The sequence below is a fragment of the Puma concolor genome, chromosome C1 (genome assembly GCF_028749965.1).
Source record: "Puma concolor isolate L17-30 chromosome C1, mPumCon1.1.hap2, whole genome shotgun sequence".
Taxonomy (NCBI): domain Eukaryota; kingdom Metazoa; phylum Chordata; class Mammalia; order Carnivora; family Felidae; genus Puma; species Puma concolor.
Genome location: NC_141674.1, coordinates 199,828,985 through 199,851,665, shown reverse-complemented (window position 1 = coordinate 199,851,665; position 22,681 = coordinate 199,828,985). Strand labels below are relative to the sequence as shown.

Genomic DNA, 22,681 nt, shown 5'->3' with positions numbered 1-22,681 from the left:
GAAACAAATAACTCAGTGGGAACATGCTACCAAAAGGACTTTGACAGTTATTAAAAGCACCCAAAGCTTTGTACAAAGGCAAAACATTAAAAAGAGCAACTTTTGTATGTCACTTCAAATTCTCGTGATTTTGTTTACTAAAAATATAGTTTTAAAAGCTATCATATACATAGTCAAATATTCAGTATCACTGTAAAACACTGTGAAATAACAATGTAACTAATACTCAGTGAGCACTTATTTTCTGTCAAACACCATGCTAAGATTTCAAATATATTACCTCATTTAATCCCCTGTAAAGTGGATTTACACAAAAGACTGGAGGGAGAGAAAAATTAAGTAACTTGACCAAGGTCACCACTCAGAAGTGGCTAAACTGGTATTTAAATCTTTGAAGTATGACTATGGCGTTTGCATCTTTTAAAAAAAAATGGGGGCACCTGGGTGGCTCAGTAAGCTAAGCATCAGACTCTTGATGTTGCCTCAGGTCATCATTTCACAGTCCTAAGATCAAGCCCTGTGTCAAGCTCTGTGTTGGGTGTGGATCTCTCTCTGTGCTTAAGGTCTCTCTCTCTCTTCTTCTCCCTGCACCCCTCCCCTACTCACGCAGGAGCATGTGCATGTGCTCTCTCTCTCTCTCAAAAACAAAAACAAACAAAAACACCTCAATGTAGTTAGGATTTTGCAATGTTGTTTTAAAATATATATATTTGTGCATGTTTACAAATTCAACCAGTTACAAAATGTATTCAATAATGCGCTTGTACTTATCATTTTATAGAATCAATTAGTGCATTAACATGGAGAAAACATGATACAGAAATGGCAAACATAAACCAAACAAACTCTATTTTATAGCCTTGGTAAAGAAACTACATTGTTCTTGGAAAAGAAACTGCATAGGTCATTAAAATATCTTAAATATTTGAGAGAATTCTATTGTGTCAAGTACTGGGGAATTTCAGTTAAATGATAAAAAGGGAGTTGGAGAACATGAATATTCCATTGATGTCAAGATCTAAAGAAACAAAAAGTCCAGACAGGCATGGAATAAGTCTTATTTAAATCTAATTTTAAGTAGTATCTGCCACTTATTTGGTTTCATATGGAACAGACACCTTCTGAGATTTCAGACTCTACATGAACTATTCAAAGTTCTTTTTAACATGTACATTTAAATACAAATTCCTGGGGTGCCTGGTTTGTTCAGTTGGTTAAGCATCTAATTTCCACTCAGGTCATGATCTTGAGGTTCATGAGTTCGAGCCTGGTGTTGGACAATGTGCTGACAGCTCAGAGCCTGGAGCCTGCTTCAGATTCTGTGTTTCCTTCTCTTTCTGCTCCTCCCCCACTCTCTGCCTCTCTCTCTCCCTCTATCAAAAATAAACATTATTATTATTTTTTTTTTAATTTTAAAAATGGGCCACCTGGGTGGCTCAGTCAGTTAAGTGTCTGACTTCTGCTTAGGTCATGATCTCACGGCTTGTGGGTTCAAGCCCCGCATCGGGCTCTGTGCTGACAGCTCAGAGCCTGGAGCCTGCTTCAGATTCTGTGTCTCTGTCTCTCTCTGCCCCACCCCTGCTCACTCTTTCTCTCTCAAAAATAAAATAAACATTAAAAAATAATAAAAAAAATTAAAAAATTAAAAAATACAAATTCCTAAAATTAAACTGTCAATTTTTACAGTAATATAACATACTGAGATTCTCCAGATAATTGAATGTTTTTGTTACAAATAGAATTTGCTAAGTTGTAAATGACCTGTAATCAAACTAGTTCCTATAAAATCCATGTAGGCTCTCCATTTACTGAGTGAAGCCACAGATATGAGGGCCTAGTTTCTTTTCTTGCATGCTGGGCAAACAAAACGGAAATGGTATATATGAACATGTATGAACACAAATACATCACAAAGCCTGGCTCCTTTAATGTTCAGAGAAGCAAAATGCTATACAAATCTGTCCAATAAATCATTCAAGTGAGAATAAAAATGGCATATAACCAAACAATCAATACTTGCATATAATAACAGCAGAATGTGCTTTTGAACAACGTATCTTTTCTTAAATATATCCAGTCTAGTCTATGATAGCATATTAGGACCGGGAAGAAAGTTTACAATATCCAAGATATTTTACTTTGAATGAATACTACTAGGTATTAGAAATAAAGAATTGCACAGCCAAAAATACTGGCTCATAACCACATTAATTTTAAAAATTACCACAAATAGTTCATATAAATGCCAAGGCAATTCTAAAGGAGCCTCCAAATAATTATTTGTGTATTTTTAAATATGAAGCTAACTTCAACTAATGAAACATCACAACATCATAACATCAACTTACAAAGTTGGAACTTGGCTCAGATTCAATTAAATCCTATTTACCTTTCTTACATATGATTAAAGATAAGATGAATTTAACTTTTCATAATTAAATGATATTTTATGAAGCAGGTGATGGTATTTCATCAACCAAGGGGAGCCAACAAGAAATTGATTCAAGTACACATTTTGAGATAAGGCTCATTCCGAATTTGAGTACACTTATGTGACCAGCCTGAGGATAAAGGAAAGAGAATATGGCCATTGAGACTGAAACAACCCCCTTTTAACTGAAAGGGTGATCATGGTCCTAACTTCCAACAGCATATCATACCATCCCCAATATGTCATTTATATCTCTGTATCGAGCAAATTCCCATCCAATGTGACGAGTTTAAATTATGGAGTACTTTGAATATAAATATTTCAGTGTCAGAAACTAAAGTTTTATTCTGTTTTTGACAACTAAATAATCTAGAATTGGGCCAACACTTCAGGATAACCATTTTACTTTTCTTCTTGCCTTTTATATCTAGCCCAAATGGTTTTAAATAATAACTACTATTTCTGTAACCATTTTTATTGTTGTTGTTTTCTATATGCCAACCAATTTCTGGGATAATGTAACATATATTCATTATATGATATATTTTATATATTGTATATTATATTATATTACATTAGGTAAGATTCTCCCTAAAAATACTAAAATTTTCAGGACTAGAGTGTGTAAATAAACTAAGATAATACATTCAGGAAATAGAGGAATCAAATTATGAACTCAGATCTGAATCTCACACTCTCAACAACTATGCATTTTATATAGTTACAGATGACATCAGGTAAATGTATTTTATTATGGTGACTACTATATATACATATATATACCACACATGTAATATGCATTTTACTTATATACATGCATATATATACACATATACATGTGTATATATATGCATGTATGTAATATGTATTATATATTATTACATTCATACTGTATGTTATATATAACCTCTATTGTTGATGTTATATATCATTATTGTAGTTAGTATATATTGTTAGGTTAAATGTGTTTTGTCAGTTTTGGACTATTTGGGAGGTGGGATATCTTCAAATCTTAATTTTGCCACATTTTTATTTCTCCTTTTCTTGGGGATACACCATCAAATATGTTAGATCTTCAATCTATCCCATAAATGTCTTAAACTCCTTTATCTTGTTGGAGGGTATGTCCTATCACTTTTAATTTGTGCTTTAATCTGAATATTTTTCTATTGATTTTTGTTCCAGTTCACTGAGATTTCATTCTGCTTTGTCTAATTTGCTGTCAAGACCATATATTGAATTTTTAATTTCAGTTAATGTGTTTTTCAATTATAGGATTCCCACCTGATGTTTTAACATTCTAGTTCTGTGGTACAATTATGCACCTTCCCCCACATTTAACATATTAAAAATAGTTATTTTAAATTCTGATAACTTTATTACCTGCATCATTTGAATCTGTTTCATCTCTTATTATTTTTGAGAGAGAGAGAGAGAGAGTAAGTGATTGGGGAAAAGGAGCAGAAGGGAGAATGAGAGAGAGTCCCAAGCAGGCTCCATACTCAGCATGGAGTCCAACATAGAGTTCGATCCCATGACCCTGGGGTTATTACCTGAGTGGAAGTCAAGAGGTGAACTGCTCAGCTGACTGAGCCACTCAGTCCCCCTAAATTTAATGTATATTTTTTTTTCTTGGTTTGGGGTCATTTGATCCTATGGCCTATAATATGTGGTAATTTTTTTAATTGGATGTTTCGTATTTGATTTTCTTCTGGGAGGCAAGTAGAGCATAAGTCAGTCATCTTGATATTCATAATGCTGACAATTGCCTCTGCCATATTTTTGAGGCTATGGCCCTTATAAACTAAAAAGTCCATAGTATTGGGGCGCCTGGGTGGCGCAGTCGGTTGAGCGTCCGACTTCAGCCAGGTCACGATCTTGCGGTCTGTGAGTTCGAGCCCCGCGTCGGGCTCTGGGCTGATGGCTCAGAGCCTGGAGCCTGTTTCGGATTCTGTGTCTCCCTCTCTCTCTGCCCCTCCCCCGTTCATGCTCTGTCTCTCTCTGTCCCAAAAACAAATAAAAACGTTGAAAAAAAAAATTAAAAAAAAAAAAAGTCCATAGTATTTAAAAAGGTCCTCTGATTTCTCAAGCATTTATCTGTAATTTTTGTTTCCTTAGTGCCATGAGACTGAAAAAAGTTCTGTTTGCCTTTTAATGTTCTTAGCCTCAAAAGCTTCTCTGTCTTGTTTTCACTCAGTATCTACCTAACACATGTGCAATTTAGGAGTCAGCAAAATCCTTGGGGAAGAATTACATGTAAAATGTTAGGCTTGCTACTCTGATTCCCTTTACTAAGGGCTCTTGGCCCTCTGTTTTGGTTTTCTTCATAGCCCCATAGTAGTCTTATCTAGGGAGACTACCAGGTTTAGTCTAATGCTTAATATTTCGTTTTCAATGGCCCTAAGGGAAAAGATGCAATGGATATAAAGCTCTCCAGAATGTACTTCCTTCCTCTCTGATATCTTATATTTCATATAGTGGCTGCCTTATTTGCTCTATTATACTTTCAATACTTGGTTTAATGTCATTTATAGTAATAGTTTAAGGTCAACCGTATGGGATAAGAATTATAAAGATTATGTATTAAACTTCATTTAATTCTTTAATGATTCAATAATGTTAGTTCTACTTAAACACTCAAACACTCATTGATGTAGCAGTCAAGATTAATTTTCAGAGACTTAACATTTTAAATACTGTATATATCCCTTTAAGTATAGTTTGTTCTCATTTTGATCAGTTCAGATTAAAAACAAAAACAAACTTCCTAAACTGTATACTAAATTATCAGGGCTTTTAAAATCAGAATTTAATGTTTACTTTATACTTTGCAGTGATTCAAGGTTGTCACTATGACTATTAAATATTTTACTCTACTATGCTCCTCCCGTTCAATCCCCATGTCCCTATTTATTTTCCTTTTAAACTAAGTTCTCCATACCTGATAAAGTTCTCAAATTATTTTCAAAGCTTTTTGTGTTATTCCTTTTTCCCCTTCATCAAATATCATAAATTGAGTGGTGCCACTTATAGTTGTAAGAGGATTCCTGTTTTTTAAAACCTCCGCTGTTTTTATATTGTGACTTCTAATTTGTTAACATTAGAAAAGCAGATGCTTACAAGTCCGTTACATTTGCAGGTTACCTGAGTGATTCTCTTGAGAATTATTCAGTGGTTTTTGGAACATGTTATTAAGATGTTCAGAGCCCTTTATATTGACATATTGAGTTTGGTTGCATTCTCAGTAAATTAAGATTCAGGCTAGTGATATATGAATAAGTGAAGATACAGATTAAAGCAATCTGGGAAGTTTGTATTATTCAAGTTATTGATTTAATATTGATTATCACATATGAATGGAAAATGCAGCAGACTTCCTAGTTTAAACTACAAACCTACAGTTATCAACTGGGAGTACACCACTTAATTTTTAAATTTACAAAATGATACAGTTTATTTTTCTCAAATTATTTCAAATTATCATCAAGAACCTCTAACAAATGAATATTATAAAAATGCAAGGTTCTCTTAAGTCGGACTTTTTAACAGTTCAAATATACCTTCAATTATTGTGTAGAAAGGAAATAGTAACTACATTCAAACTTATGTTTTATTCATAGACTATATCAAGGAAATTAATACAAAGCAACGGATGTGATTCATATGACAGAAATTAATCAGAAGTAGTGATTGTTTATAGTTTCAAAGAAAGAAAAAATAACTCACTGGTTATAACTGGTAGCTAATTTGAGGGATTGGGTCTCCTTTGAAGTATAAAGTTACTATATTTTTTTGTACAATTTTGAGAGATGGATAAATCTTCATAGGATTTGCCACTATAAACAGTATTTTCTTCTCAAAGGTAGGTTTTATTCAATAAATAGCAACTCACATAACAGCAAGGCTTTGTTAAGTCTTGAAATCATGAAAAGGTATCAACCTGTGTAAATTAGAATAAAAAATTTAGAAATTGCCATAAATTATCTAAGCTGAATTATATCTTCAAAAGTAGCTACTATCTGTGTATAGAGGAATAAGAGAGTAAGGGAGGGAAGAGGTGGGGAATTCAACGTGAGTTCAAAATTTTAGAGCAATGAAGAAAAATGATTAAAATCATAGTGTTTCATGGTTCAAAGTGCCAATGAAGAGCACTTGTCCCCAAACTTACTGGTATTTCTATATGTTTGAACTTACAAGAAATTGATCTTGATCAAAATTAGACTGGTTTTCAAAACAAACTTAGAAATATTTATTAATTGTATACATACAGTACACAAACATTACAAACAGCCTGAAGATACCTTGTGATGGCTTAGTAATCTGTGGACTTGCCTAGGCTAAACTACATTTCCTAGTATCCCCTTCCACATATGTTTCATATTAGGGTGGGCCGTGAGAAACATTTTTGGGTGTGATTTAGAAGAGGTATGAATTAGGGGCGTCTGGGTGGCTCTGTCGGTTAAGTGTCTGACTTCAGCTCACGTCATGATCTCACTGTGAGTGAGTTTGAGCCCTGCGTTGGGCTCTGTGCTGACAGCTCAGAGCCTGGAGCCTGCTTCAGGCTGTGTCTCCCTCTCTGCCCCTCCCGTGCTTGCTTTCTGTCTCTGTCTCTGTCTCTCTCAAAAATAAATAAACATTAAAAAACATTAAAAAAGAAGAGGTATGATTTAGAGGGAAGAAAGAAGCAGCAACTAAATTATTTCTTATGCTGGGAAGGAAGTTGGGAGAACGTCAAGGGGAACCTCTGTACCTCACACATGTCACTCAACTGCTGGCTCAACTGATTGGCACAGAGCAGCAGCTGAGCCTATGGCCTATCCACCTTCTCCTAGATCTTCCTTCAGTTTTTCACACCCTGGAGACAGGTATGTGCTTACCTTCAAGAAGGAAGCACCATTTCCCCCCCATAGGACAACCATCTCATTAACATTGGGGAAGTGAGAACTGACACTGGTGAAATCCAGTTCATGTTTGTGGGTTTTAGTTTGTTCTCATTCTCTTTCACTTTACATTCCTACTTTTTCCTTCTTGACTACAGACCTACAGGCTTCCAGGTCCAGCATCAGATGCAAAATCAGTAAACTTACAGAGACTGTTATAGCCAGCTTCCATAATTGTATAGGATCAAATCATTACAACAAATTATGTGTGTGTGTGTGTGCTCACATACACACAACCCTCTAGTAACTCTGCTTCTAACTGATACAATCTTTGGTAAGTATGAAAGGAAAATGGTTTCAGAGCTTTAAATTTCTAGCTGAAGTTCATATAAGGGACCTGAACTTCTAAGTCTGCCCTAAAAGAAATAACCTATCTCTTGTAACCTCAAGTTTGAAAAATTTGAAAGCAAACCCAAAGTCTAAACACAATGGCTACATTACAATGCAAATTGAATTCCCAAATTCACAGAATCATTTCTGCTTAAGTTAGGCCATTGTATGGAAAGGAATAGGACCCTGAAAATTAAAATGAAGAATATGGCAAACTTAGATGAAATGGTAACACTGAAGTCAAATTCAAGAACAGGCATCCCTACTACTTGAGCCTGGGAAAGCTAGTCTTGCCTTGTCTGAAAAACTTGTAATGGCCTCACCTGAGGTAGTGGCCTTGCAAGGGACAGCTGAGAAAATGGAATGGGCAGTGAAAGGAGGAGAATGGAATATCTGCTACAACCACATGGCCAGCTGCAGAAATTATAACTGCAAAGCTATAATTGTTGAGCTTTTCTTCCTTATTTTGATGTAAATGAATGATGTGTGTGCATGCATGTATGTCTGTATACAGATATGAAACAAATATCGTTTCTTCCCATTCAACTATAATCTAACATACATTGTGTTATTTATAGTTAACAAAATATACTCACTATTTAAGTTACAGGATATCAAAGGAAGAGTATGAGTCAACTAAAAGAAGAAAACATTTCTTTAAAATGGGACTCGTATACTGTTCAGGGGAAAGAGCGAGCATATGTTCAGTTACAAAGCAGAATAGTTCTGTCATATATTTACATTAGGCAAAAGCATGGCTTTGTTTATTTGTAGATAAGTATAGCTTAAAAATGTGTGGAGATTTTGGTTGAAAACCATAAACCTTAGTGGCCTTATATTGTGTCAACTGGTACAAGTTGAACTGTTTCCCAGATTTCTCTTCTCTGTATACTTCCCATTGGAGTGGGCCAAAAGAGATTTGTTTTGTTTTGTTTTGTTTTGTTTTTTTCCCATAAGATTTTGAAGACAGAATTAAAGCTCCAGTCATATCAATTCTTACCCTATGAATTTAAGTGCAGGGTTACCAGGGACTTTTGTAGGTCATACACATTGTCATCAATCTGCCTGCTCATCAATTTGGCATGGGTAGCAGCCAGCCACACAACTGCTCCAACTTGACTTGCATCCTTATACAATTTCTGACCAGGTGTATGGTTAGCTCTGAGATAAAGGGTGCCAGCTTCTCTTGCAGGGCATCCACATCATTAAGGCTGGGGGCAATGAGAACTGACACATGTTCTGTCCATCCTCACAGGCTCCAACTCCTACCTATGTGTTCTTTCTTGGCTTGTTCTCCCTCAATTTACATCCATCTTTTCTTTTCAGCTGCCTTCCCTAAAAACTCCAAGTCCCAGCATCAGATACGAAAACAACAGAATTATATAGATTATTTAATTAATTCCACAAATTGTATCTGGTCAAATCCTTGTTACAAATCCTTTATTTCATTACATTTCAGGGACTATTTATTGGTCTTTTAAATTTATCCAAACACTATTTCATGGTAAATAAAAGATTTTTAAATTAACTCTACTAGACATGAAATATATTAAATTAAAAACTGGCTTTCTCCTCATAAAGTAGAATATAATAAAACTCAGGAACTTCCTTTTTTTCCTCTTTATAGATGGATCAGTATGGAATGATAATACGTAGGGTTGTGACAAACTCTAGGCCCTATTAATAAGAATGCACTGTGATGCTGAGTCCTGATTAACTGAATGCCTCTCTTCTCATAGTTCTGAATAACTAATTCTGCAGTGAGCTTCTTAATAAAATGAGCTGTGCAAAATCAAATATATTTTTACTCTAGTTTATTTTGCTGTTCTTCTATTTTCCATCTTCTAGCATTCCCCTTGATTTTTTTTATCATGAAGGAGCATGATTTTTCATGCTGAATTGAGAAAAATCCATCAATAAGTATTGCAACCATTGAGGCAGAATGAATAGACTAGTCATCATCTACCTCCCCCCTGGTTGTAAACCTTTTTCTAGAATCACAGACCTATCCTTCTACTCTTTCCTCCCTTTATAACATTACATCCAAATGATCTTATTTTTCCAGCTCTCTTCCCTCCAATCAATTCTGCAAGCTGCTACTAGGCAAGGTGTAATGAAACTCACTATTCAAAATGTCACTTATCTGCTTAAAAATATGTTAACTGATATCTTAGTTTTATCTAATGGGCAGTCACTGTCTTTTCTTAGTATGAAAAGAAAATCTACTTCATAGTATACAAGTGGTATGCAGATTTTATTAAGAAAAATGAAGACTGAGGGACACCTTGGTGGCTCAGTCGGCTAAGCGTCCAACTTCAGCTCAGGTCATGATCTCACGGTCTGTGAGTTCAAGCCCTGCGTCGGGCTCTGTGCTGACAGCTCAGAGCTTACAGCCTGCTTCAGATTCTCTCCTTCCCTCTCTCTCTGCCCCTCCCCCACTTGTGCACGCTCTCTCTCTCTCTCTCTCTCTCTCAGAAGTAAATAAACATTAAAAAAATCAAAAAAAAAAAAAAGAAAAATGAAGACTGAGAATTTACTTTGTACATCTAACAATATATGCATGCATCAATTTTCAGACATTGTTCATTTAGGTTATTTTTTTGAACCAAAAAATATTTTGGTCACCTGATCCTCCCACATAATTATGATTGGCTCCTGTTATTGTGGCCACAGAATTAAGCGACTAATCTAAACTGGGTCAACCAGCCTACCCGATCCCATTCAGAATAGCATGTGACCTGAGCTAAGCAAATCGAGAATATCTCCTGGGCTTTTTCAAATATGAGTTGAGGAAATAGGATGTAATGTTCTTTTCTGCTTGCAGTTTGTGGGTTTATGTGAGCCAGAAAGGCCTTCAACCAAATATCCCATGTCTGATAGAACGAAGAAATGAAGAGAGAAGCAGAGATGAGACAACTAACGTGCATACCTTAGTAAATGTGTGTGTGTGCGTTTGTGAACATGCCAAAGGTGATGTATGAATTGTTCCCCTTTTTCTCCATGCTGTTTTAATCTAGGTATTACAGTGAGTTTATATAAAAGTTAGCAAATTCATTACATTGCTGAGGCTGCAGGTGGTCTATAGCTTAATCAAGGTGTTAATTGGCTGGCACTAAGTGTAGTTTGAGGTTAGTGTGACAGATGGAACCCAATGAATATAGTTTTGTTATACAAACTATAGATGTACTTAAGCTTTCTACATCTGTGCTGCATTTTTTTTTTCAAATAGACATAGGTGATAAAACACCTGCTACTTAATTAACACCCTTTGTAGTCATTCTCAAAGTTAGATTATTCTCAAACCTGCTCTGCCAGCTGTAAATGTTAAAACTGCTTCCTATTCCTTGAGCTTTTTCTTTCCTTTATTTTGCAAAATCTGAATGGAAAAATATTCAGGTCCAGCAAGTGAAGTAGAATAAAAATGATTAATGAATGAGCGAATGAATAGATAAATATGTAAAAGAGAAAATTTCTATAATTTTGAGCTGGTAATCCTATGAAAATGAAGACTGTAGCCAAACTAAAGGGATCTTTTCAGAGAATAGACCTTTCTGGGAAAATAGCAGTTGATTTAAATCTCGTGGCTCCTCTTCCCTCTTAAATATAATACATCTTCCTCCTATCAGCCAAGAAGCTACTGTAGCTAAAGCGAGGGATAAATTAGAGGAGGCAACTGAGTTTTCAGGTCTCTTTTGGTCTTGATAAAGATACATGGGCATGACTTGTACTTTTCAGGGCCAACAAAGCCTGGAACATGGTGATGGAGAAATTCATGGTGTAGAGTAGACTGAGACAAGTCCTGGCAAGAGCCTTGTTGATAAAGAGCCTCAGATTTGGGAAGGGTGCCATTATGTCACGTTAAAATGTCTTGTCTGGTTGGTCTTCAAAAACTTGAAGAAGAGCTTCAAGGTTTGCTACCTGATGGAGGCTAGGAGACTACAAGGAGACTGGTGAGCAGGGATACTTTTCATCTGGGGCTTCAACAAGGAACTCCCAGTCTGCCCATGCTAAATCAAAGACTCAACATTCGCCACTCTAGGGATCATCACTATGTAAGGCACAACAGCAACTAGACCTGAGTCCTAAACAAATTGACAGAAGTAACAGCATACTCCTAACAAGGGCTCAGAAAAGCAGAAAGAATGTTCTCTAGAAAAATAACACTCTGGAGTAAAGAAATAGCAACTTTTGTTCCACACCATGGTATTTATAATTTGATCAATCATATGCCTTGGGGAGGGACACTTTCATAAATGATCCATTCATGGTCTTCTGTTTTTATTTATTCATCTCTTTTAAGAAGTGTAGTAAGCAACTGAGAGACCACCATACACAATGCAAAAAGTAGGCTGTCACCAATTATTCATGTCTATTTATGTGGTCTTCCCTCATCCTATTCTCTCTTCCTTCTTCCAAGGGAATAACCCGTTTGTTTTGGTTTTGGTTTTGTTTTAGATTAACCCTTTTGAAGCCTGTTTGCCATTCTCTTTCTTTCCTTTTCATTTAGTTTTATCTCATTTATATTTCTTAACAAAAATTTATTTTAATTTAAATTAGATTATATTTAAATTGATCTAGTTGTTATTGTTAGGATTTTTGCATACTGCCATATACCATTTGTATTAGGACTCTCCAGAACCAATAGGATATATATAGATATACATAAGAAGAGATTTATTATAGGAATTGGCTCATGTAATTACAGAGGCTGTGGAGTCCCACAGTCTATTGTCTGAAAACTGGGAACCTGGAAAGCCAGTGATATTATTCAGTCTGTGTAGGAAGGCCTGAGAATCAGGAGAGCTGATGGTATAAGTCCCAGTCCAAATCCAAAGGCCTGATAATGGGGGTAAAGGGGGATCAGAGTGTAAATCCTTATCCAATTCTTAAGACTCAAGAACTAGAAGCATTATTGTATGAGAGCCGGAGAATATTCATGGCTCAGCTCAAGCAGAGAGAGAGAATTTTCCCTTCTTCCACATTTTTGCTCTATTCAGGCCCTCAGTGGACTGGATGATGACCATCTGCAGAAGTGAAGGCAATCTTCTTTACTCAATCTATCAGTTTAAATCCCAATCTGTTCTGGAAACACACTCACAGAAAAATCCAGAAATAATGTTTTACCAGCTATCTGGGCATTCTCTAGCTTAGTCAACTGACACATAACATTAACCATCAAACAATTATAGTTTATTTTATTGCTTTATAACAGTCTATTTGCTGTGGTCAGCCTCCTTCCTGCTATGTAAGAGTTTGATTTGCTTCCACATATTTGCTATTGTGAAGACAGCTGCTCTGAATATCCTTATACATGTCTCCAGTGTACACAGAAAAGATTTTCCCTTGGATATATAGCCAGAATTACTTCATCATAAGGTAAGAAAAACTACACATAATAATACCAAACTGTTTTCCAAAGTATTTGCACCAATTTATGTTTAAAGAAACAATGTATAAGAAACCCTGAGGACTCACATCCTCTTAATCACTTGGTATAATGGAGCTTTTTATTTTTTTCCCAATAAAATGGATATAAAATAGAACTCATTATAGTATGATATGTAATTTATGATCACTACTGAGCCCAAAAATCCCTTCATATGTTTATTGCTAAGATATATTACCTCTTCTGTAAAGCGTTATTCATGATTTATGCTCATTTTTCTATTGAATTATTTGTGCTTTTTAAATTGATTTATAGGATGTATTTATATATACTTGATATTTAATATTTGGTTGTATGTAATAAAAATGACTTCTCTCAATCTATAATTTATCTTTTAATTACTTTAAGGTGTTTTACAGATCAAAAGTTACCAATTCAACATAATCAAATTTGCAAACCATCTATTTCATAGTTAGTTCTTTTTATGTCCTGTTTAATAAATTCTTGCCTCCTTCCCAAGTTTTAAAAAAGAGAATCTGTCTTTAAAACTTGACTAAAATTTTAAAATTTCTATTATTGACATTTCATTCTTAGCACTATCTAGAGTTGGGTCTTTATATACAGAGTGAGCAAAGTCAAATTAACTTTTGTTGTTGTCACTGTTCATATGGAAAACCCTATTCTGAGTTTCTATTAGAGAGACAAAAGTCCCATACAAAAGAGGAATGTTTCTAGAACTAAAATAAAAATTAGAAGCAAAATGTTTCATAAAACCAATTGAATGATGGTCACAATTGAGAATCATATTAGTGATCTTCAATAGTAAAGGGAAGAAATATTTGAAAGCATAAACCAAAGATAATAAGAAATGAACATCATAAGGGAAAAAATGTGAGTTTCAAGAATTCATCCCAGAAAAACTAAATTGTGAATCACTGAATTTTTAGAAATATAACAAAATAAAAGAAAAATTATAGGAGAAGTAATAATTAAACAAAATTCTGCTTGCTTAAAAAGAATGGAGTCTCTAGATTGAAATGATTGGCAATGATTTCATAATCATTTATAATGTTAGATATATTCTTGCCAAATTCCTGAACTCCAAGTATTACCCAAAACAAACAAACACAAAAACAAACTTAAAAGAAAAGGAAAAGTTTCCAGAAGAACAGATAAAACAGGGAGAAAAGTCAAACAAAACAAATTAACCACCCAAGAAAACAATAACATTCATGTTAATTAGATGTATTCCTCACACAAACTTTATAAAAATAAAAATAGGCAAAAATGACTTGAATATGATAAATGTTATTTACCATAATAAAAATAAAGTATTGTAAGCAATAAAAGTTTAAAATCATTTCCATTAAAATCTGGGAGCTTATAGAGATAACTATCAACATTATTATTTAACAGAGTTTTGAGCAAGTGCAGTAAGAAAAGAGAATTAAATAATCAATATTAAGGTGTTTTTGTGCTGATATTATTTATATAAGAAAAATCTAAGATATTCCCATAAACTACTTGAACAGATGAATTTATGAGATTCTTCCACAGAAGGAACATGTACCAAAAGAAACACAACTGTTCTCCATTCTAGTAACAATAATCTAGAAACTAAAATACATACATCTCTATTTCCCTCCTTTACCAATACAATGTTGCAAAGGTCAAAGAGTTTAATTTACTTACTAAATAATTCAATGTCATAATTGATATCACTGAACTAATTTTTAATCTTTTAAGCAAAAATAGAAGTATACAGGCATTAAAACTGAATAGATCCTTGAGTGCCAATATAAGTTCTGTTTTTTTTTTTTAAATTTTCTTTTTTTTTAATGATTTATTTTTGAGAGAGAGAGAAAGAGAGAGAGCGTGAGCAGGGCAGGGGCAGAGAGAGAGGGAGACACAATCCAAAGCAGGACCCAGGCTCTGAGATATCAGCACAGAGCCCAACGTGGGGCTCGAACCCAGGAACCATGAGATCACGACCTGAGCCGAAGTCGGATGCTTAACCGACTAAGCCACCCAGGCGCCCCTGTATTTTTTTTCTTTTTTTTAAATTTTAATTATTTTCTAGTCAGTTAACATATAGTGAAATATTGGTTTCAGGAGTAGAATTCAGCGATTCATCACTTACATACAACCAACACCCAGTGCTTATTACAGGTGCCCTCCTTAATACCCTTTACTCATTTAGCCCATCCCCACCCACCTCCCATCCATCAACCATCAGTTTGCTCTCTAGTCCAGAGTTTCTTATGGCTTGTTTCTCTCTCTCTTTTTTTCCCTTCCCCTATGTTCATTTATTTCTTAAATTCCACAATGAGTGAAAGCCAATGTTATTTGTCTTTCTCTAACTTATTTCGCTTAACATAATACACTATAGCTCTATCCACATCATTGCAAATAGCAAGATTTCATTAATTTTGATAGCTGAGTAACATTCCACTGCGTGTGTGTGTGTCTGTGTGTGTGTGTGTGTGTGTGTGTGTGTGTGTGTGTACAACATCTTCTTTATCCATTTATCAGTTTATGGACATTTGGGCTCTTTCCATAATTTTGCTATTGTTAATAATGTTGCTATAAACATTTGGGTGCATGTAACCCTTCAAATCAATATTTTTGTATCCTTTGGGTAAATACCTAGTAGTGCAATTGCTGGGTCATGGAGTAGTTCTATTTTTAACTTTTTAAGGAAGCTCCATACTGTTTTCCAGAGCAGCTGCACCACTTTGCATTCTCACCAACAATGTAAGAAGGTTCCCTTTACTCCACATCCTCACCAACATCTGTTGTTTCCTGAGTTGTTAATTTTAGCCATTCTGAGAGGTGTGAGGTGGTGTTTCATCATGGTTTTTATTTCTTATTTTTTTAATTTTTTTTAATTTATTTTGAGAGAGAGAGACAGACAGAGAGACAGAGACAGAGACAGAGACAAAGAGCAGGGGAGGGGCAGAGAAAAAAAGAGAAGAGAATCCAAAGTAGGTTCCATAACATCAGCATGGAGCCCAAAGCGAGTCTCAAACTCACCAACCATGAGATCATGATCTGAACTGAAATCAGGAGTCGGTCGCTTAATTGACTGAGCCACCCAAGCACCCCCATGGTTTTGATTTAATTTTCACTGATAATTAGTAATGTTGAACATTTTTTCATGTGTCTGTTAGCCATCTGGATATCTTATTTGGAAAAAATGTCTATTCGTGTCTTCTGCCCATTTCTCAACTGGATTATTTGGTTTTTGGCTGTTGAGTTTGATAAGTTCATAATAGATTTTGGATATTAACCCTTTATGAGATATGTCATTTGCAAATATCTTCTCCCATTCCGTAGGTTGCCTTTTAGTTTTGCTGATTGTTTCCTTCACTGAGCAGAAGATTTTTATCTTGATGAAATCCCAACAGTTCATTTTTGCTTTTGTTTCCCTGGCCTCTGGAGACGTGTCCAGTAAGAAGTTGCTAAGGCCAAGGGCAAAGGGGTTGCTGCCTTTGTTGTCCTCTAGAATTTTGATAGTTTCCTCTCTCACATTTAGGTCTTTCATCCATTTTTAATTTATTTTCATGTATGGTGTAAGAAAGTGGTCCAGTTTCATTCTTCTGCATGTTGCTGTCCAACACCATTTGTTGAAGAGACTGTCTTTTTTCCATTGAATATTCTTTCCTGATTTGTCAAACATTAGTTGACCATATAGTTTTGGGTCCATTCTGGGTTTCCTGTTCTGTTCCAGTGGTCTATGTGTCTGTATTTTCTAAGGAAGCATAGCTTGCTCATTTAGTTCAACAGTTGAACTCAAAATTTAAATTTAAGTTTTAGACAATCTTGCTACAAAATCATTGTTATTTTAATCTATGTGTTTTGACAAGTATTATTCCATAATATAGTAAAACTAGTATTACTATTGGGCCCATATTTTTCCAAAGTACCATACACAGGGACACACAACTGTTACACTGATCTTTGTATTCCAACTGCTATCCTCTGTACTTCCTATGAAGTTACATCCAGACTATCTTACTCAGCAGACCACCAGATACCAGGTACCATGTACCAGGCATTGTCTGTGAGGGAAAAGACAACACAGGAACTTATAATTTAGTACAATACTAGTTCAGTACTAATTATGACACAAGATAGTATATAAGAGAAATCCACACTATTAAGGGATGGTAAGTGGTATAAGATCGTGCTTGGTAGAAGTTCTTCACATGGTTGTGGAGATGGTTGCAATGGAGCAAGAGGAGCAATTAATTAAAATTAATCTATGTGACTCAGTGTTATCAAAGTTAGTTCCTAAGGATCTGAACTCTGAAATGAATACTGATTATTGTTCTAAATAACAAAATAATAATTTCTTCTTGCCTACCAGGGCCTTCTTCTTTCCAGAACTAGAAGAATGCTACTCATCATGTAAACCTCTGCTCAAACTGAAATGTCCCTAATAAAGTCTCTCTTTTTGACTTATCAGATATCATATACAAAATTAACCATTTCATCTTTTCTCTTCTCAAAATTTTACCTACTGTTTTAGTAATTTCAGTGTATCATTTTAGTTGTCTTCCTCCTTTATGACACCATGAACTCTTGGAACATCATGTTGCTTTATTTTTAGTGACTAAAAAGAAAAGGAAATCAGTATTGACAGTTGAAATAATAATAATGGATGCATAAATTGACTAATGAACTAAACAGTGAAATAGTCCTGAGATCTCCAGAAGACATACAAACAAAACCAGTATGTCAATGGAACAGACCATATAATAAATCTACCCACAGAATAAACACCTTAAACCTCAAAAGTCACATAGCCCATTTTACATTGAAGTCAAGCTATCATACCACAAAATAGTATGAAAGCTTCTCATCATCACTGACACAATGCTTTCCTCCAGTCCTTCAATCACCAAAGTCCATTTCTCTTTTCCTCCAATCCAGAAATATCACCAATGAAAACTTATGGCATTTTTAAAGTTCACTATTTTGTCTACACAGTTGTATTCAAAAACAAAGAATATAGGCCTTAGCACTGCCTCACCCAAATTGCCAAACCCTGAACTGCTTAAAAAGCCAGTGGACAGAGAAAGAGAGATACCATATGTTTTCACTCTTATGTGGATCCTGAGAAACTTAACAGAAGACCATGGGGGAGGGGAAGGAAAAAAAAAAGTTTAGAGAGGGAGGGAGCCAAACGATAAGAGACCCTTAAAAACTGAGAACAAACTGAGGGTTGATGGGGGGTGGGAGGGAAGGGAAAGCGGGTGATGGGCATTGAGGAGGGCACCTGTTGGGATGAGCACTGGTGTTGTATGGAAACCAATTTGACAATAAATTTCATAGTTAAAAAAAAAAAAGCCAGTGGACAATGCTGTGCTCTTTTAACACTAGTTTGAAATTACAGTGTTATCACAGCCAAGTTTTCACAAATTTGTAAATATTCAGTTATGGTTTAATTGTAAGATCAAGTTTTCTCAGTAACTAAGTTTCCAGCTTTTATGTATGGGGTCAGGAAAATCCTGGATATTTTCCATAATACAAATGTTTCCAATTTTACAAATAGTATCATAACCTAAATGGGGGTCTTGATTCCTCCCAGAAATCTAGTAAAGTACAAAGCAAATTCTACCTCTTTATGATTCCTCTGTGCACCTAAAAACACAGCTGGTCCCTTGCAATTTTTACGCACTGAAGGGGTTCAGTATATATACTATCTTTATATTTAACCCTATGAAGAGTCACTCATTTGGCTTCTCAGTGTTTCCATTACCCATAAAGCCACTGCCTTGCATGAAATGCTCTCCTCTCTGTTTTAACTACTTTAAGTTGTTTCTGCTTTCACGGACTAATGGATATAGAGAGCATAAGTCAAATCCTCAATTATAACATTTCTGAAAATTAGTGGTAAATTTTACAAGTCTGTTTCTTATAACACTCCTCAGTGTGCGCTAAGACATAATGTGAAAACACAGTTCAGTAAAAGTAATTCTACAGTTTTACCAGTAGCAAAATGAGATCAGACACCCAGCTTGATGACAGCTGGTTAAAAAGTGACAATAAAATAAAGAATATCTAGAAAATGGATGGAACTACAAATTATTCAGAGACCTCTAAAAATATATTTTCGCATACAACAAAGTTCTAAGTACTAAGGAGCAGAGAGTACACATTTATCCCCAGTACCTATAAGACCATTAGAAGCACTGCCTTACTCCTCATCAGCTGAATTGGAGGTAACATCAGCAATGAATGGACTACTTAGGAAATTATTTCTGCTCTCAAGGAGTTTACATCTAGGCAGGGAAATGAGACCTTAAAGAAGTATTAAGGAAACAAATAAATGAATAAGAATGACAATTAGGGTAAATGATGGAAGAAAATAAAACACAGCAGTGGAATATAGTGACGACAAGATAGGATTGCTATGGCAATGGTAGAATATTAGATGGGATGCTCAGGGAAGGCTACTCTAAAGAGGTGATATGAAGCTGAGAACTGAACAATGAGAGAGAGAGACAACTTTATGAAAATCCAGGGTGAACACTATTAGCAAAGCAACAGCAAGTGTCAAGGCTCAAATCGGAACAATTTAGACTGTTTTAAGAACAAGAGAGACAAACTTGTTTCTGAATCAGAAACTTGTATTTGCTAGTTTCTCAAATGGCTAGGCAAAACAAGACAAAACAAAAAAAAAATCTTCTTGAAATTGTACTCATGGCAATAAATTTACTGAAAATGGAGTATGTAACTGAGCAATATAAATTCCCAGAAAGCACTCTATGATTGATCGCAAACATACTCCTAGTAAACTATATTCATGGACTTGCTAAATTACTTGAGCACTTATGATTCATTGACAGTTGTGAGTGGTTTAAAAGTACTAATTCATTTAATTGTCACAACAAACTTGTAAGGTAAGTACTATTATTATTATCATCTTCACTTAGAGCTGAAAAACTGAGACACAGGGTTTAATTAACTTGTCAGTAATCATATAGCTGGGAAGGATAGGACAGGGATTTGAATCCAGGTTATCTGGCTCAACAAAATGCCCTCTTAAGCCATACAGTAGATCCCCCTCATCCAGTTTCACTTTCCAACGCTTCAGTTACCCAGGGCAATCAAAGTGCAGAAGGAGATGATACTCCTTCTGACATTTCCTCAGAAGGTCAATAGTAGCTTGATGCTATGTCACAATGCTTATCCTTCACCTCACTTCATCTCGTCATGTAGACATATTAACATCTCACATCATCACAAGAAAAGGGGTCAGTGCAATACAATATTTTGATTGAGAGAGAGAGAGACCACATTCACATAACTTTCATTACAGTATATTGTTATAATTGTTCTATTTTAATATTATTGTTGTTAATCTCAAACTATCCTTAATTTATAAATTAAACTTTATCAAAGTTAGGTATTTTATAAGAAAAAACATTGTATGTATATGGTTCAGTACTATTTGTGGCTTCAGGCATCCACTGGGGGTCTTGAAACATATCCCACTGCAGATAAGAGGGGAACTACTGCATCAAAGTATTATGGTCAAAGGTGTGGGGGACTTGATTCAGACAAACTTGAGATCAAATCCCAGCTCTGTCACTTGGCAATCTGTGATCTAACAAAACAGTGGAAAAGGAAGACATAATTGTTATCATTGCAATTAACTAAATCCCTACTTATATATTTTTAGTCTTTCCTTTCAAGGCCCCAGGAAGGAGACTTCATCAACATTTTTCTTTTTTGTCATTTCCTGAAGCATCAGCATCTACCACTGCCTTAGCTTAAATGTCTTAACTTTTTAGAAGAATGTCTGAGATATATTCTTAAAGAACAGAAGAGGTATATTCCATATGATTTTTGAAGATTTTTTTAAAAATTCTACTTGCTTCTGGAGTCACACAGGAGATTAATGTGTCTCCTAAATGGGCTTTCTTGTTATTTTACTTTTTTTAAGATGATGATAAATAGCCTGAATTATTTTTCAACCATTGATATTCTCCTTTTAAAGGAAAAAATTACCATAATATAATTTGTTCAAGTACAAGCATTTGTAATTTAGAATACTGATAATCAAAACCCAGAATGCAGATATATTTCCTCTAGCTTAAATTCCATAAGGTTTCAGACATATTAAAAAATCAGATATAGAAAAAAGCATTTTTCTTAAATTGGTATAAATGTTATACCACAGTTTATATAATTACTAATTCAGCCTCATGTAATTAATCTAATAAACTGTCTCTTAATTTTATTAATTTCTTACATTGTTAAATATGGACAATAAAGGAATAGCACCACATAATCTTCTAGTAGATAAATTGATAAATGCTGAAGTTTCACCCTTGAGAGTATATTTCCTGTTACAGAATTTGGATAAATGAGAGACAAGATTGGAAGAGGGCTAGATTTATCAATGTTTATTCCGGTATGTCTTGGATTATGATTAACATCTTTTTTTATGATTTTTGTGTCAATTTAAAAATTTTAACCAGTTTGGCTTTGTATAAATTGCTATAGCTTTTTAACGTGTCTAACCTACTACTACTTAATATTTATTACTAGAACAATCTGCCTTTTCATCCATTTAAATCATTATTTATAAAAGCAGATCAAATAAATACATATTCTCCATAAAAGAAAAGGAGGCTGGTTTAATTGCTGGGCAGAAAGCTGCCATTTCCCTAGATTTAGACAATGGAACAAAGAGCAGGATAGAAAATGGGCACGTCGTGTGAAAGTAGACTACTAGTAAGAACCCCTGACTACTTCAGGGGCGCCTGGGTGGCTCAGTCGGTTGAGCAGCCGACTTCGGCTCAGGTCACGATCTTGCGGTCCGTGAGTTCGAGCCCCGCGTGGGGCTCTGTGTTGACAGCTCAGAGCCTGGAGCCTGTTTCAGATTCTGTGTCTCCCTCTCTCTGACCCTCCCCCGTTCATGCTCTGTCTCTCTCTGTCTCAAAAATAAATAAACGTTAAAAAAAAAAAAAAATTTAAAAATTTAAAAAAAAAAAAAAAAAAAAAAGAACCCCTGACTACTTCAGATAAGCCTACTTTAGATGCCCCATGAATATTTTCCAGACTTCTCTAATATGTTACTTGTCTATTTTTATTTTATCTCTTTCAAGGGAAGTATAACATTCACAGTTCAGGTAGGCAAACTATAAAATTTTACCTTCTATTTAGTAGCAGCATAGTGAAAAAGGTCCATACACATGACAAACCAGTTTTTCTTTCTTTTTCTTTTTCTTTTTTTAAAAGAAAAGTAAGTGGTGGGTTTGGTACAATAAGAAATACCTATTTTGTCTTTGTCCCAGCTTCCTGGCACACAGCCCCTAAAACTCTTGGATCTCCAAAGTGACATCTTTTATATGCTAATGAGATATTAGACTGGTCAGCCTCACTTAGATCTCTTGGGAGAGAAGGGGAGTTGAAGATTGAGTTAATTACTAATTGTTTATAATGAAACTTCCATTAAAACTCCTAAATAATGGAGTTCAGAGAGCTTCTGGGTGGATGAACACATCCAGGCAGTGACAGGGTAGCACATCTGAAGTGGCTATGGAAGCTCCATGCCCCTTCCCCACATACTGTGTGCAG

General features: G+C 35.0%; 2 protein-coding genes across 3 annotated transcripts in view; one reads left to right on the top strand and one right to left on the bottom strand.

The window, feature by feature from the left end:
- Positions 1-22,681, bottom strand: part of SPAG16 (sperm associated antigen 16) — a 1,014,588-nt gene that overhangs the window by 699,025 nt on the left and 292,882 nt on the right. The gene's annotated exons all lie outside the window — the stretch shown is intronic.
- LOC112848374 (dnaJ homolog subfamily A member 1-like) overlaps positions 1-22,681 on the top strand; it is a 90,134-nt gene that overhangs the window by 39,505 nt on the left and 27,948 nt on the right.